Here is a 17,347-nt window from a genome sequence, read left to right as displayed (position 1 = left end):
CAGCGTATGCGTCCAAGGAGTTCCTGGAATTTGTCCAGCAGTGGGGAGTGGAACATAAGACAGGCATCCCCCACTCCCCCACAGGCCAAGCTGTGATTGAGCGTGCACATCAGACGCTCAAGCATGTTCTGGCTAGACAGAGCAATTCAACTGTGTGGATGTCTCCACAGCAGAAGCTGTGCAAAGCCCTGTTCACTATCAATTTCTTGAACTGTTCATTTGAAAACATGAATCCTCCTGTGGTTCGTCATTTTAACAGTGGCAAACAGTTCAAGCTGTCTGAGCATCCACCAGTTTTGATTAGGGATCCAGAAACCTGGGAAACCAAAGGTCCCTATGAGCTTGTTACCTGGGGACGTGGTTATGCGTGCGTATCCACTCCCTCAGGCCCTCGGTGGATTCCCCAGAAATGGGTGAAGCCTTATGTCCCCAAACAACCAGCTCCAGCTGAAGAGGAAGAGAAGCAAGTCGCAGTTGCTTCGAAAAGAAGACGCCGCCGGAGAGGAGAGAGAACTGACACAGAAGATGACCTCCTGGCAGACTCAGAGACTTTTAACATGTTTTAAAATGTTTGTTTTCTTTTTAGAGAATACCTCCCTTCCACTCAACTCGTGATGAACCCCATCCAAGTTGTCATCCTGTTAACACTGAACAGTCTGGCAGCTGCATGGATCGTCCCTCAACCGCGTCAAAACGTCTGGGTGACCCTGGCAAAGACACTCCAACAGGAAAACATATGCCTGTCCTCGGCAGCAGCAGAAAATCCTATGTCCACCTGCCTGGTAGGAGTTCCCTTGAAAGCTGGAGAATATTCAGCCAGCTTTGCAATGGAGATGCACAACGAAATTCCCGGGATACACACAATTTCAGTATACAAAACTAAAGGGCAGCAAACAGAAGAGAACCCTATGGAGGAATTGCTGCCCAATTTGCCAAAAGCAGCTCAGGAACCTCAGGAATTAGAGCTGTTAGGTTCCTATCCGGCACAATATTGCATTCAGCTTGTAATTTATCCAAAACCTTCTGACACCAAAGAATTCCACAATGTAATACAATATAGAGAGGAATTCACGGCCAAAAAGTGGTGCGGGGTTCTAAGTCACCTTGCAGCAAACTCCCCATCTCTCACAAGTCCCAAGAGCCTCCCTAAGGGGTTGTTCTTGATTTGTGGAGATCGGGCATGGGCAGGAATTCCCTCTAAGCTTTTAGGAGGACCATGTACCTTTGGGCGGTTGTCCCTGTTGGCACCCAATGAAACCTTAATTAAAGATTGGTCTCATAAAAACAAATCAGTAAATAAAATCCAAAAGAGAAGTGCGAACAATGTGGACAAAGATTGTGACTCTGAAATTTTTCATTGGTCCAAATCCAAAAGAGTTGCTGTATCCCTGTTTCTTCCATGGGCAGCAGCAGCCAAGGCTCTGGGTGAATTGGGCCACCTAGAGTGTTGGGTAGTCAAACAGGCAAATTTGACATCCACTGCCATCAGCTCCCTCCTAGAAGATGAACAAATTACCAGGCAGGCCACACTCCAAAATCGTGCTGCCATAGATTTTCTCCTGCTGCTACATGGACATGAGTGCCAGGAATTTGAAGGACTTTGCTGCATGAACCTGACCTCGAAAGCTCCTAACGTCCATGCTGCCCTCCGAGACATGAAAACCTTGATCGGACAAGTGAAGCAAGAATCTGAAGACTGGTTCAATGAACTGTTCAAGGGCTGGGGATTCACAGGGTGGTGGACTTCAATAGTCAAAACTATTTTGTTACTCTTTGTTATTCTTTTCCTTGTAATACTGGCATTTGGAATCCTTCGTCACTTGGTTCTCAAGGCCATTAGTGGTCTCATGCCCTCTGTCGCCATGGTAAATCACATAGAGATGAAAACCCTGAAACAATCTAAAGCCCCTACTAACCCCAAGTGGTGGGAAAGATCTTAAGTTGTATCCAGAATAACCTTCTCTCTTCTTTTAAACAAAAAAAGGGTGAGATGTTGTAACCCAATACCCTAATGCTTTAGGAATGGTATGTCCCTTTAACCCTGTAACCCCTACAAGACCAATGGACTGACCCCTGCGATGGGATTGGCCTGAAGCCAAGGCTGACCCCTCCCCTTTCCTGACCCATAGAAAACCCTGAGCCCACGTGTGGCTCGCTCTCTTTATCCCCATCTCTCGCTCTGACCACATGGAAGCCTAAGAATAAAGCAGAATACCAACCCTGGGATAGAGCCTCTAATGTCTTACTGTTCTACATGAAACAGCACCCCAGGCCAGCTCTGCAAGGTATTTGGGGACGAGGCCTAGGGTGTTATTTCACCCCTGACCGTTTCAGGCCACTCCATTGGGTCCTGTCACTGGTCACCACAGAGATCAGTGCCTGTCCCTCCTCTTCCCTTGTGAGGAAGTTGTACCTGCAGTGAGGTCTTCCCTCAGCATCCTCTTTTCAAGGCTGACCAGACCCTCAGTCACTCCTCAGAAGGCTTCTCCTCCAGACCCTTCACTACCTTTGTTACCCTACTTTGGGCACTCTAATTGCTTTATGTTGTCACTGTTAAGCCAGACAATGCTGGAATCACCACCAGCCCTTTAACTGGCATTCTCACCAGTCCTTTTTTCACAAACTCTATGTGCCATCTTTTATAGACCTTTTTCTTAGCAATTCTGACTTCTTCTCTTAGAGACTTCTCTCTGATAACTCTGACTCCTTTTCTTACTGGTAGCTTCACTCAGTACTGATTCCTTTTCTTACAGGCAGTGCCACATATCTCTGACTCCTTCTTTCACTCTGCATGGGTGGCTCACCCCAAGCTGTCCCTTGCCCAGCTGCCTAATCCTGACTGCCCCTCACTGCCCCTCCTTACGTTATCTGTCCCTTTACATGACCGCCTGTCCCTTGCCTCCTCACAGCACAGTCAGCAGCCTCCTTCTCTTACTCCAGCAGACTCTCAGTCGCATACTCAACTGCAAGCACCTATAAGAGAGGGCCAGCTAATTTACTCTTTTATATCCCCCAAACTGATTGGCCAGACCCAGACATTTTCACTCCTTGGCAATCAGTACAGCTGTGGGTCATCGGGGAAGATTCCCCCCTGCACTATCCTTTTAGCCTAGCTCTCCACATTATATATTATATTGTGACACCCAAACTGCCCCCAGTACTTGAGGTGAGGCAGCCCAATTGCAGAGCGGGACAATCCCCTTCCTCACCTGATTGGTGATGCTGTGCTTGATGCCATACAGGACACTCTTGGTCCTTCTGGCTGCCAGGGCACAATGACTCACATTTAAGTTTCTGTTGATGAGGACCACCAGGTCCTTCTCCTCAGCACTGTTTCCCACATCCCATTCCCCAGTGTGTACATCCAGAGTTACACCATCCCAGGTGGAGAATCCACCACAGCATCCATATTATCCCCATAGAAAATTGCATATATATCCCAATTATCTTCTAAAACTAAAGCAGACCAAATTAATTTTACGTATTTTAACAAAAATCACAGCAAACAGAGCTAAAAACTTAATCTGTGTGTAACTGCAGAGTATCTATTCTACTGATATGGAACAGTATTATCTGAACTACTTCTGTTCTGAAATGTTGAGAGCTAGGCTGACATGCTCCTAGTCAAATCTTAAACCCTGCTTAGTTGTTACCAGAACCTAGGACTTTGGTCTTGATGCCCCTGTATTTCCAGAAAGTTGGACTTCAAATCTTTAATTTTAATTTCTAATTAGTGATCTTATATGTACTTTCAAAGTAATCAGAATTTTTTTGTTGTTAAGAATAGGCTAAAGCACATAACTCTACATTTCTTCATCTGCAAGAAGTAGAATGTTAAACTGAAACCTTGAGAGAAAAGTGAATGCAAAACAAAGGAAAAATGGAGTGAGTTGAGAAATTGTGCATATTGAAGAACACAGTAATTGCACTAACCTACTGAATGACCTTCTAAACTTGGTTTATTCTTTTGTAGTCAAGTTTCTTGTTCACAAAAATAATGAAAATATTTTCTTATCTTTTCTGCTGAATTGTGAATATCATTCACTCCTAATTAAAAACAAACAAACAAAAACAAGTACATGAAGACCTTCTAAGAGATCAAAGGCTGTTAGACCTTAAACTTTTGTTGCTCTTAAAAATAAAGTCTTATATAAACATTTTATAACATTCTGGTTTGAAAATCAAGCCATAACCCTCAGAAAAATATTCCTTCTAATTATCACAGAGGATGGTATAGTAAGAAGGCGATATAGTAACTAAAATTAAAAATATTTATATATGAGTTAAAAAACCACAAAAAATAGTAGAGAGCATTCACACTTCTCTCATTTCAAGGTGATCCAAAATTTTTGAGATAATGGTTTGTGTGAAGTTTTCCTTAGATATTCCTTGCATAAATTCATGTTGCTTCAAAGCTATTAAGCTAAGAGTATTAAAACATTGGAATACATTATTGTTGAATCCAATACTTATATACTAAAGTGCAACTTCTAATCTAAAACATAAATTCACAATGACCACAATAGTATAGACCTATAACTGTGCTAAAATATCATTCATGCATGCTATCTGCATCAAGAGAGAGCCCAGTGAAGAGGAATGGATATGGAATGTAAAGCAGTCACTGCAGGGGACATTACAGTGTCACATTTCAGGGATGCTGACTTCAGATTTTGGGAGCTGAAGGTCCATTTGTGGTTGGAGTTCCCTGAAGATCCCTTCCCAACAAGCCTTCTGCTTCTGTTTTATCTGAAATGAATCTGATTAATGTACTTCAGGATCCTACTGTGGGCAATAAGGCATAGCTAGAGGGGAAAAATAGGGTTGTTTTGGAGAAATACGCAGTTTATTCAAACTAAAATTAAAATTTTGCCCCCAGATTATGCTCAGAGTAAAGGCTGTCACTTTTGACCTCTTCTTTCTGTACTTTAAATTCCAAGCAGATTATTATCTTAGAATTCAACTGTTATCTTAACAACTTTTCTTTTGCTGATGACAAATTCCAACTGCTGATCTAACAAAAATTAGAAGTTTAAACATTCATTTTAATAACAAGCTTCTTTACAGAAAGCAGAAGCCAAATAAATTCCACATAAACTGCCTACATTTTCAGACATACAGTTTGAGCTACCTATTCTATCTAGAAGAAGGGACTTTTCTTCATAATCCTTTGTCAAATCTGGGAAGCTGAAGGAAACAAATGTTTTACATCACACTTGAAAGTTATTTCCATTATACACACTTCTAATAGTGTCACCTTCCTGCTCTGTCAGGAGCGTCAGACCTGCCAAAAACTATTTGACGTGACATTCTAGCACCTAGTCAGCACAGGACACTTAGTGCCTGGACTACATAATTGTTGTGCAGTCACAGAAGATGAGGAATTAAAATACATATTTTAAGGTGTCAAAATACATTTTTAATATGTATCTAACATGCATCTGTTTCCTGTATTGAATTGTAAACTCAACTGTTAACCAATTGGTTAGTTAAATACTTCATAAAGTATTTTACTTAAAAAGATTTATAAACTTAATCAATGTGCATTCCTTTTACTTTTGAAATTGTAGAAACTATTGGGCTCTTATTAACTAGGTTTATGTGGTGGTGAAATTTTCTCTGGTTCCATAGATAAGGCTCAGTGACAGTATGAGTAGGAAATGCAAATACTACTTTTAATACAATATGGAAATAAGTTTAAAAATCAGTTACTCATAAGCAATTTTTTTTTTATTCTATTACAAAGTTCCTATGCTTACAAAACAGACACAAACTAACATTTAAAGGAGTTAACAGAATTAGAAAGAAAAAGTATACAAGTGCAATCACATTATGTGGCCTGTGGGTTACCTGTTGAGCTGCCTGATCAAAATAGCATACTATGATAATTATCCTATTTTTCCTGATTATAATTGAGGCTAACTTGCAGTCAAAGGAGCTGGGGTGCCCTACATCACACTGGGGAAGGAACAGTGTGAGAAGATTGTCTGTGTGCCCTAATGAAAGAGATCTGGAGTGCTGCCCTGGTATCAGTGGGAAATGTGCAGAGAGAATAGACCAGATTACTTAACATCAGAAATAATACTTTTTTTCCTTTTAATAATTTTAGCAAAATTTCAGCATTAAGATCATGTTTTTAATGTGATCTTATTAGAACCATTTTGTATTGTTATTTTTTCTTTATATATGTTCTTTTGTGTATTGAAATGTATAACCATTTTGGGGGTAAATGTATAAGGACATAAAGAGAGGCTTACTTAGAAAATAATGGAACTGCCAGATAAGATGGATATAGACTCGTCTATGATCCTGCCAGCCTGTAAGACTGGCTAACCTTACACCCATTCTGAAGAACAAAATTGAACCTTTTTTTTTTTTTTTTTTTTTTTAATGAAGAAAAATACATTTGCTGTTTTCATTTAGACTCAGTAGGGAATTTATTTTGACTGATAACAAAATCTTGGTTTTCTGCTTACACGGAAAGTACATATAAAAGATTTAGCTAAGAACACATTGTATATTCTCCAATTTCAATTAAATTTAATGTGACAGTGAGAAAATGTCAGCAACAGAGGTCTGGAACTACTGTAAGTTAGGGTTCTTTTCAAACTCTCTAGTAACAGGTCCAATTACTGATCCAGTATCAATCATCTCGACTGTGTCCCACATGACCAACATTTAATTATAGGTAATGAGCAACAAGAGACTGATTTCACATACAGAAATGTTCTGTGTAGATAACTGTTGAACGAAAACATGCAGTGAAATAAAATTGATTGTGGGAGCTCAGTCTCTCTAGTACAAAATTACTATTATTCATGGGGTTGAAGGTTTCTGATGAAATCAATTGATAGTTCCAGTAGCATATAAAATATTTGACAACTGATAGTAATAATGTATTTGATTTTATTTTCATAGAGAAAAAATGCACTTTTAGAAAAGGTTCCATGCTTGATCAATACATTTTACTTTTTTTTTTTTTTCACTCTTGTATTTCTTTCAAGAGGTTAAAATCTACCTTTTCTGCCTCTCTTCATAAGGTAGTGTTTTGGACAAATGTCTTGCAGTCTATTTTATAATCCTGTCATGATTGAAGACACATAAAAGTCCATTGTAGGAAGTTAATATACTATAGATCTCTTTCCTGAAAAGGGTATAGAACATCTAAATATTATTGTACCTCTGGAACCACAAAATATTTTGGCTTAGTGAATACAGAAATGCTCATGTAGTTGTATTAGTATGATTACTTTTTGATTCAAAACAGCAAAATGTTATAATTCATTCTCATATTTCTACTTTGTAGGTGCAACGGACCGTTAATTTTACCTGTATTATTTTTTTTTTCATGTGAAAAATTAAAGGCACAGAGTAATTGACTTTAAAATAATGTACCATGTAGTAAATCATGCATTACATTTTAGAATAATGGACTAAGAAGAAAAAGATTAGGGACAAGCACCCTAGCCACATGCTTTGCAAAAAAGGATATCTGAGTTGCAGTTAACGCATATACACAAGCAACATATTTGGAAAAGTTCAGTAATAATGCTCTGACAGTTATATTGGCTCTTCTTGAAACATTTTTGTGATTGATGTGAGCATTAGAGGTCAAAAACTGAGTTTGTTACCAAAGCTTTTACACAGGTTTCCTTCAACTCAGGCAGTTTGACAAGAACCGTAGTTGTTGCCATTTTCTTGTCAAACCATCAGCAGAGATCAACTGCTGCTCCTAGGCTATGAGTTCAGGCTACCCTTTTCCAATGTAGTGACTCCTTTTTATATCATTATACATTTCAGAATTAGCTGCACCTTATTCTCATGTTTAAAACTTCTGATACCCATACCACAAAACTATTTTCAGCATTGTTTGGAAAGTTTAGCTAGTTTAGTTGATACATTTTGGTCTCTCTGTTTTTCATCTCTAGATAGTACAATTAACACACACAGGACATTATCACAAACTTAGATTACAAATACGTACAAAACACTTTCAAATGATATTTCAAATTTCTTTACTATAACATTTAAATGAAAATGTTTTCACTTAAGCAAATTTGCTAAGTCAAAATTCTTTACAGATTTTCCGAAGAGCTGCTTTAAGAAGGAAGGAATCTAGCCCTGCCACAACATAGCCTAGAGCTTTCTGATTAAAAATCTTTCCTGTAAAATGAGTTTACATGCAACCTCAGTCCAAGTTGAAGAGGGCTTAGAGACAAGTCTCTTCTGCCTGAAATAGAATAATAAATAAGAATTACTATTTGAAGGACAGCAGTCGTCACTGACCTCAGGAGACTGACTCTTGTTCCGAATTCATTAGAGGCATCCACTCTCTGGATTGATCCTCTCATTACTTGTACTTATGCTTTTCCATCTCCTGCTCTGGATGTTTGCACATTACAGTAATTTCACAACCATAAGGTGCACCGGACTATAAGGCGCACCCCCTGGGAGTCGGCAAGTTTTGCAACTTTGTAGATCATATAAGGCGCACTGGACTTTAAGTCACATTATTCTTTGCAGTGAGGTTCTGCCCCCAGCTCCCCCAGCATGGTTGCTGGCCGAGGCCCCACCTCAACCTGACAGCCATGGGCCCCCGGGCCCGCCTGTACCTGGCGGGGCCAGGCTATGCCTGTTGCTGCTTGGCCCCGCCACCCCGGGGGCGGGGCATGCCCCCCGCTGCTCCGTGCACTTCCCCACAGCCGGGCTATGCCTACTGCTGCTCTGTGCAGCCTCCCCGGGGCCAGGGTATGCCCGCCGCTACTTGGCCTCGCCTTCCCGGGGTGCGGCATGCCCGCTGCTGCTCCATGCATCCTCCCCTGGCGCCAGGCTATGCCTGCCGCTGCCCGGCCCAGCCTCCCTGGGGCCGGGGCATGCCCACTGGGGCGCCGCGGGCCCCCGGGTCAGCCTGCAGCCGGCAGGAGGGGCTCCACAGGCCCCCGGGCCCCCCTGCACCTGGAAGCCCTGGCCCCACGTCCCCGCCTCCACCCAGCAGCTGCTGCCCTGCCGGCTCCCCCCGCGGCACACGGCTCACGCTTCTGGGTTGGCAAATTTCCGAACTTTTGCCCATATATAAGGCGCACCAGACTATAAGGTGCACTTCCAGCTTCGGGTGAAAATTTTAGTCAAAAGGGTGCGCCTTATAGTCGTGAAATTACTGTACTCTTGCAGTACAGTAAATTTCACTACTAGAACTTCTGGATAGACAAATGTGGTCTCTGCAGACACCTACTATCATCAGTTACTGTACTATCTGGTCACCCAAACTTTCTTATTCAAGTTTCTCGAGCAGAAAACCTATTTTTAAGACATTTAAAACTCAACTTGGCCAGAGAAGGAAGCTGTGATTACCACTGTTAATATTTCCAGACCAGTTATAAAATCCTTTTAGGCCATAAAATAAAATTCTGTGATTGGGAGCCTTTTATCCTCAATGATGCTAGAAATGCCTGAGTATCCAACATCAGTCTGTATAAAAGGATCAGGATCTCTTCTGAATATAGAAATATTTCAGTAAACATATTAATAATAAGCCATATAGGGGATATAAGCACACACAAGGATTTACGTGCTTACATTACAGTAATTTCAAAACTATAAGGTGCACCCTTTTGACTAAAATTTTTCCCTGAACCCGGAAGTGCACCTTATTGTCCGGTGCCCCTTATCTGATGTGCAAAGTTCGGAAATTTGCGAACCCGGAAGTGCGATCTGTGAGGTGAGCTGGGACCTGCGGGAGCTGTGGCCGTGCGGGGGGAGTTGGGAACCGTGGGAGCCGCGGCTGCTGGGCGGGGGAAACCGGGAACCGGAGCGGCCACCGGCTGGGGAGAAGCAGGGGGAAGCAGCACGGCCGTGGGGAAGCGCCGAGAAGCGGTGAGAAAGTGCTGCGCCGCAAGAAAGCACCAAGAAGTGGTGAGAAAGCACCACGGGAAAGCGCTGCGGGAAAGCGCTGCAAGAAAGCGCTGAAAAGCGGCAAAAAAGCATTGCGGGGAAGCACGGAAAACAGGGCCACCGGCCCCGTAAGCAGCGCCGGCCGGTGGCGCTGTTTTCAGTGCTTCCCCGCAATGCTTTTTTGCCGCTTTTCAGCGCTTTCCTGCAGCGCTTTCCCGCAGCACTTTCTCACCGCTTCTCGGCGCTTCCCCACGGCCGTGCTGCTTCCCCCTGCTTCTCCCCAGTGGCACCACAGGAAAGCGCCGCAAGAAAGCACCAAGAAGTGGTGAGAAAGCACCACGGGAAAGCGCTGTGGGAAAGCGCTGCAAGAAAGCGCTGAAAAGCGGCAAAAAAGCATTGCGGGGAAGCACGGAAAACAGGGCCACCGGCCCCGTAAGCAGCGCCGGCCGCAGCCGCCACCTCGGCCCCATAAACAGTGCCACTGGCCCCATAAACACCACCAGCTGTGCCCACCACTGTGGCCCCGTAAACAGTGCCACCGGCCCTATAAGCAGCGCCACCCGCCCCGTAAGCAGCACCGCAGCAGCCCCGTAAACAGCGCCGCCGGCCCCCTAAGCGGCACCGCAGCAGTCCCGAAAGCAGCGCTGACCACCGCCGCTGCTGCAGTCCTGTAAACAGTGCCACCGGCCCCGGAAGCAGCGCCACCGCGCCCACGTAAGCTGCGCCAGCTGCTGCCGCTCCAGCCCCGTAGACAACGTGGCCGGTCCCCGCCACAGCCCCGAGCCACTCCAAACCACCACCCCGAGCCCCGCCTCGGCAGCCGATGCTGGGGATGGGTGGGAGTGCCGGGCCCCACACACAGGGAGTGCGCTTGGGACTGCGTTTAAAGGCTACACCAATCTGTTAAAATGTTTCCAATTTGAGCACCTGCCAGTAAACTCCACGATCGCAGGATTCCATTACTAATTCGTTACTTTGTTGCACACGGCATGGATCTTTGTGGCAAAAAAAAGGTGTGCCTTATAGTCCGGTGCGCCTTATCTGATCAACAAAGTTGCAAAATGTGCCAACTCCTGGGGGGTGCGCCTTATAGTCCAGTGCGCCTTATGGTCGCGAAATTACTGTACTTATCTGAACACAGATGTAACAGTTCAATATTAATGCAACAAAATGAAATAGTCAGAAACAGAAAATAAAGGGTTCTGGATTTACTGAAATATTAGGTAGATTTAATTTAACATGTTTCATTTCTCTCTCTTCTATTACTTATTAAAATAAACTGTTGTGCAAAGTGATGTAATAGATCCTAGTTTAGTGAAGTCACATCTACAAAAAACCTAAAAGATATGCTTATTCCATAAAATATTTAAGCAAGTAGTAATGCATTCATATTACAGGATGTCAATTTTATTTACTCTATGGATTTACATTATAGGACAATATATTATTATGTTATATATAATGAAGATGTACTACACATTGATAGTAACTTATTCTAGCGTGTTAGATGCAGCAATTCTTAAGTGCATATTGAACTTCTTTCCAAAACTATTTCTGAGAGCATTCTCGTGATAGAACTATCTGTCTTCTACCTTTGTTAAGTATTTTTTTGTGGAGTAGTATAGTTCTTTGGCTTTTTTTTTTTTTTTTCTTATGAGCATTTACAATATACATATTAAATCTTTAACAAATTATGTTTGCATATTTATAGGTAAACTGAAATATGTTTGACTTTAAAGCACTTGAATAATATGTATTATTCAAATTTGTATGATCTACCTTGGACAATCTTTGGCCCAATATTTATGAAGGTGGTTCTAGTATTGCATTTCTTTAAGGATGACTGCATGCTCCTTCTTTTACTGTATTTCCTTTCTTTTAAGTGTAATCAATTAAAGATTACCCAGTTTATTTGTGAACTGAAAATCCCTATACCTTTTTAGTTACTAAACTAACTGTTAACCTTTCCCTAACACTCTAGTATTAAAATCTTGTAAACATTCTGTTATGTCAAACTTCCTGATTGAATTTATTTTTGTGTTTATTATTAAGAGAAAACTGGGATGAATATTTCAAATATGGGTGTCACTTATGACTGCATGCTCCTACTGAAAAGTGAGCAATAAGAAAATCAAGCTGTGAATTCTGCTTTAAGGCAACTTCATGACAGAGATCACGGTACTGGTGTGAAGGACAACTAAATGATTCCTTGCCTTTCTATTTGCTCACCTTTTCAAGACAACATGTACTTATATCTAGACATTCATCCTGGGATTCATGTCAGAGTAGTTTTACAAGAAGAAGGAGGGAAGCGTAGGTGAGAAGCTATGGACTGCAAGATTACTTTTCCTTTGGGTATCTCACTGTCTCATTTGAGTTTTTCTTGAGTCTAGACATGCTATTATCAGAATGATTGCTGATTCTGTCTCACAGTGGAATGCTCTTGAATGGGTAGCCGTAAGAAGTGGAGCATTGCCTTTTGACTTACATTTGACACAATATTCTGATCTGGGTTTTAAAATTACCAAACAAAGACAAAAGGTAAAATGAAATTAAATAAATAAAAAGACCTGCACAAAAAAACCCATAAAAAATGACCAAGTTTATTTCTGAGGAGAGGGAGAATAAAGGGATAATTTACAAATTTAAAAAGGTGTAAAAGATATTAAAAATTTAAATGTCAACAGAACATGAACATGAAATCGAATCATAAAATCTCAGAAAGCATCAGAGTTCACACTCATTTTACCATGTGACAATATAGTAAGCTCATCAGTTAATAGATCTTTGACTATCCTCTGCTTTGCAGAATGTAATTTTTTTTCTGATAGAACAAACAGTACATTTCAGTCAGGGATCTTTGTGGATCAAACTCCCTGGGTCTGGAGGTGTCCCCATGCAGCCATAGTTTCAGTGCTGTGTGGCCAAGGCTCCTGCCACTGCCCCAGCCCTCCCACAGACAGGCCAAGGATGGTTTGGGACATTGGCCCTCAGGTCACTGCCAGGGTCCATATCCAGACCAGCAGGGTCCATGATTGCACATAAACATTGCTGTAACTCTGCAGCTGAGGTGGCATCCAAGGTGAGATTTCTGGCTTAGAAGCACTTCTCAAGAGAAGGAGAAGTTGTTCTTCAGGCATCTTCTGAGTCTTTTCATAAAAGCCAAAAAATTTGGGCAAGATGGTAGTGGGCTCAGTATCCTGAGAAGTTTTTATCTTGGTTTATTTTCTGTGAAAGTCTATTTAAAAAATGGACTTCCTTACAATATTTTGAAGAGCATATAAATATACAAATATACTTTCATAAATGTTAGGAAAAAACCACAAACCCACAGACTTTACACAAAACAAGAAAGAAGCAGAAAATAAAATAAATTCAAAATATTTTCAATGCCTCAGTTGTAAAAACTTAATTCATGCTTCCATGGTGAGTAATTAATTTACTTATCTTGAGAATAAAAGACTCTTGACAGGAATAAAATTTATTTGTAGGAGTCAAATGCCCACAATCAACTAAATGTAAGTGGATAAGCAAATTGGTACACACCTATACCATCTGTCCATTTTAAAGGCACTTTAAAAAATTCTTTTTACTTATATGCAATTCTAGTATGGTTGGAGTAAATTCTACTCTTCCAAGACTTTATCTGAAATGCATTTTTACTATTCCTTGTTGTCTAAGAGTTTGCAGTGTTCAGCCTAACAAAACAGTTGGTACAACTCTTGTGCATAAGTACATGAGGAAGGTAAACATCAGTAATCTCTTTCATTTGCCTTTCAATTTTATGAGCTTGGGCAAGAAATGGTCAGCCATAGAGAACTGTGATGGGTTGACCTCTAACTTCAGCCCATCTAACTTCTCTCTTGCTCTCTCACCCCAGCAGGATGAGGTGGACAAATCAGTCAAAAAAGCCCATGGTAAAGACAAGGAGATCAGTTAGCAATTATCACAATGGGAAAAACAGAGCTGGCTTGGGGCACCTAAACGCTTGGATTCCCAGAGGCGGTGGGAGTGCTTTGTGTCCTACACTTCAGGGTCCCTGGGCCATCCGGGTCCCCCCACCATGTATGTGGTAGCACAGGTGTGCCCAGCTCTCTGCATGAACCAGTGTCAGAAATGTAAAATGTCTTTGCATGTCTATAGCCACCACTTCTATGACTTTCTCCACCACAATAAAAAATTTTCTAGAAACAGGTGTTTCTCTCTTCTAAATGTACAAAGATATCCGTTCTTGAAAAATCTTTTGTATCACTTATCTGCTTGTTTAAATATTGTCAAAATATGTATTTAAACACATCTCTGTCTAGAAACTACCTATGAGAACAGCAGATAATTCTGCAATTGATTCATTTGGTACTCCTAATTCCTGCACTTTACACTGTGTACCTCTAATCTGTGAGCTGTAATATGTTTTGGGTTTTTTCCTTTTCGCAGGAAAGGAAAATTTACATTGCAGTAATTTCACGAATACAAGCCACACCATTTTGACTAAGATTGTGCTCCCAAACCGGAAATGCAGCTAATATTCAGGAGCGGCTAATATGTGAATAATTTTCTGACATTTACAAACTCAGAAGTGCCAGCCAGAGTGCCGAGCCAAGCAGCTGCAAAGCAGGTATTTCGCGATTGTTACAAATTGTTACTCTGTTGCACCGTGGGTGAAGCTGGCTCCCTGTAGGCAGCACGGGGGGCGGGGAGAGAGGAGGGAGAGCTCTTTCCTTCCCTCCTCTGCTGCAGCCTGAGGGAGAGACGGGGAGGCCCCGTGCCGCCATTGCCGTGGCCCGGGGAGGCGGCGGGGTACTCCATCCCCGCCCGCCGCCGAGGGAGCGGGGGGGGGCTCCATCCCCACCTGCACCACGGGGCAGTGCCAGGCCGTGGTGACCGAGCCCAGTGGCAGCGGCGGCTGGCCCCCAGTGGCCCCGTCGAGCGGCAGCGCCGGGCTGGACCACCTGGCCCTGTCGGCAGCCCCAAGCGGGCTGAGCCTGCACAGCCCAAGCCGAGCCAGTAAACCCCGCCCTGCCGTGGTTCTGTTACTAATTGGCAACTTTGTTGCAGGCGGGTCCTCGCTGCAAACGACAGAGCGGCATATACACAGGTGCGGCTTATTTATGGACAAAAAGTGAAATATTTGCCAACACCCAGAGATGCGGCTTATACTCAGTGCGGCTTGTATTCATGAAATTACTGTAATTTTTGAAATTCACACCTACTTAAATTACAAACAAGGTCCCACCATAGCTGTCTTTTTCATTGAAAACCAGTATAAAACATTTTATCAGGGATTTAGATTCTTGCACTTAAAAGTTTCATACAGAAAGAAAAAGGTTTGCTCTCTTTTCAGTAAAAGTTAATTTAAGAAAATTTAAATTTGCATAATTATGCATATATATTAAATCATAGGCTCACTTCATAAATTTCCTAGGACCATACATTTTTACCCTAATAAAACTTTAATCCATAGCAGTCACAGCAAAATATTGATTTCTATGTAGTGATGCTGAAATACCTAATACCTACTTTATCCTAAGTACGTCTTTGCTAAATGAAAACTTGCTCTTTCATGGAGTCACACAACTTAGATTTCAATCAAACTTTGTTATTCTTAATACATAAATATTATTTTATGAAAATTGCAGTGCAATTACCCTCTACCCCCCCCACCTTAGATTTAGATTAGGTTTCAGACTAAGTAGAATATTACTAATTCTTTTTCAAATCTGTATCTCAGATACTGACTGGTGGTCTCATTCAAGATGTAACAAAACATGCACTTACTACCCAGGACAATTAAATGTATCTTTAAAGACATGTCCTTGTTTAAACTTGACTCTATCAGTAATATTTTAGCTTATGTTAAAACAACTCAAAGCAAGGAGAAACATAAAATTATAAGATTCAGCATTGTTATTTAGAGAGAATGCAGCATGTGCTAAATTACCCTGTAATTCATTAACCTTGGTAAATCTACAAGAGTGCTTTAAGTTCAACATCTGCTGACATGCCTTTGAAGTCTGAGGCCAACCACAAAAAATACAGATACGCTGATTTAGCAGTTGAATCTCTAAGTTAAGATGACATTCAGAGTATAGTTTGTAATTATCAGAAGCAAATCCCTTAGAAATGCCTGAACATTGAAAAATGCATTTTAATCAATATATCCTTCAGCACACATTACAGGAATAAAAGTATAATTTTCATAAAGTCTTCATCTAAAAATTATACTTAGTTACAGTTAATTATGCAGTTTGCATTTCCTATAAATTGTACCAACCTACAAACAGTTTCAGTACTTCTCTAGCAACACCTAAAAAATGTATAAATTAAAAATAAATACAAAATTTGGTATCTTCTTATAGTTAATAACAGGGAAAATAGAAACAATTCTTTTTCCAGATGATTAGTTATTAACACTGTGAGAACATGAAACATTTGAAATCTCTGACAGATATTTAAATGCATTTATTCAGTGTATTTCCTATCAGAGAATAATTATTCTAGAGACAGATAAAGAATTACATCAGGATATCTTCTTTCCTATTCTGTTTACTCTTTCTGTATAGTTTAAAATCCATATTTTATATTTGTTCCTACCAGTAAAAAAAAAAAAAGAAAAAAAACAACAAAACAAGACCAACTTTTTTTTTCTCCTGTGTTTATTTCTAAAATGCAAAATGTGCATAGTAGATATAATAGACTGCTTACATATGTATATAGATAAAATGACTGCGTTTATTTAAAACCAAAGACTTCTTCAATCTATTGAAATGTCATTTCCTATTCTGTTCTGATGACATACATTTTTATGCTGCCACATCTATGTCATGATGAAAGCTGCATAAGCTTTTCCACTGATTTCCCTTCTTCGCGACCCTACAGTCTTTCATACAGGCATACCGCTCTTGGAATAAAGACATCTCACATTCAAATTGTTGAGATTTATCCAAAGGAATGAATGAGGGAAGATTTTGGACAGAATCCAACAACTGCCTTTTCTTCTTGTGTCTGGTAAAACCAATTTTGACTGAAGTATCCCAAGTGCTGAAAAGGACATTGGTTGTTCAACTGAGAACACTTTCAAGTCTTAGTATTCAACAATGAATGAAGAAACATCTGATGGAAAACTGCAACATATACAGAAACATGTCAATAAACCTACTTTTTCTTAAAGATACTGTGATTTTATTATTTCAAACCATCAGAAGGAAGCAATAATATCTGTGAATGACACCTTTTACCATTATAATGCAATATTGTGCTCAGTAAGCAACAGCAATAGCCTCATATTTTACTGGCTCATGCTGGTGACATTAATGGCAGTAAATTGAAGATTAAGAAGTATATATTCACAGATACCTGCATGACTGGAGTTGAATAAATTATGGTTAGGAGTCATAGATCTCTGTTTTGGATAGCTCACAGAAATATGAATTGAAATTGCATTTAAAATTATTTTCAA

The sequence above is a fragment of the Catharus ustulatus genome, chromosome 2 (genome assembly GCF_009819885.2).
Source record: "Catharus ustulatus isolate bCatUst1 chromosome 2, bCatUst1.pri.v2, whole genome shotgun sequence".
NCBI classification, from domain to species: domain Eukaryota; kingdom Metazoa; phylum Chordata; class Aves; order Passeriformes; family Turdidae; genus Catharus; species Catharus ustulatus.
This window is presented reverse-complemented; position numbering follows the sequence as displayed.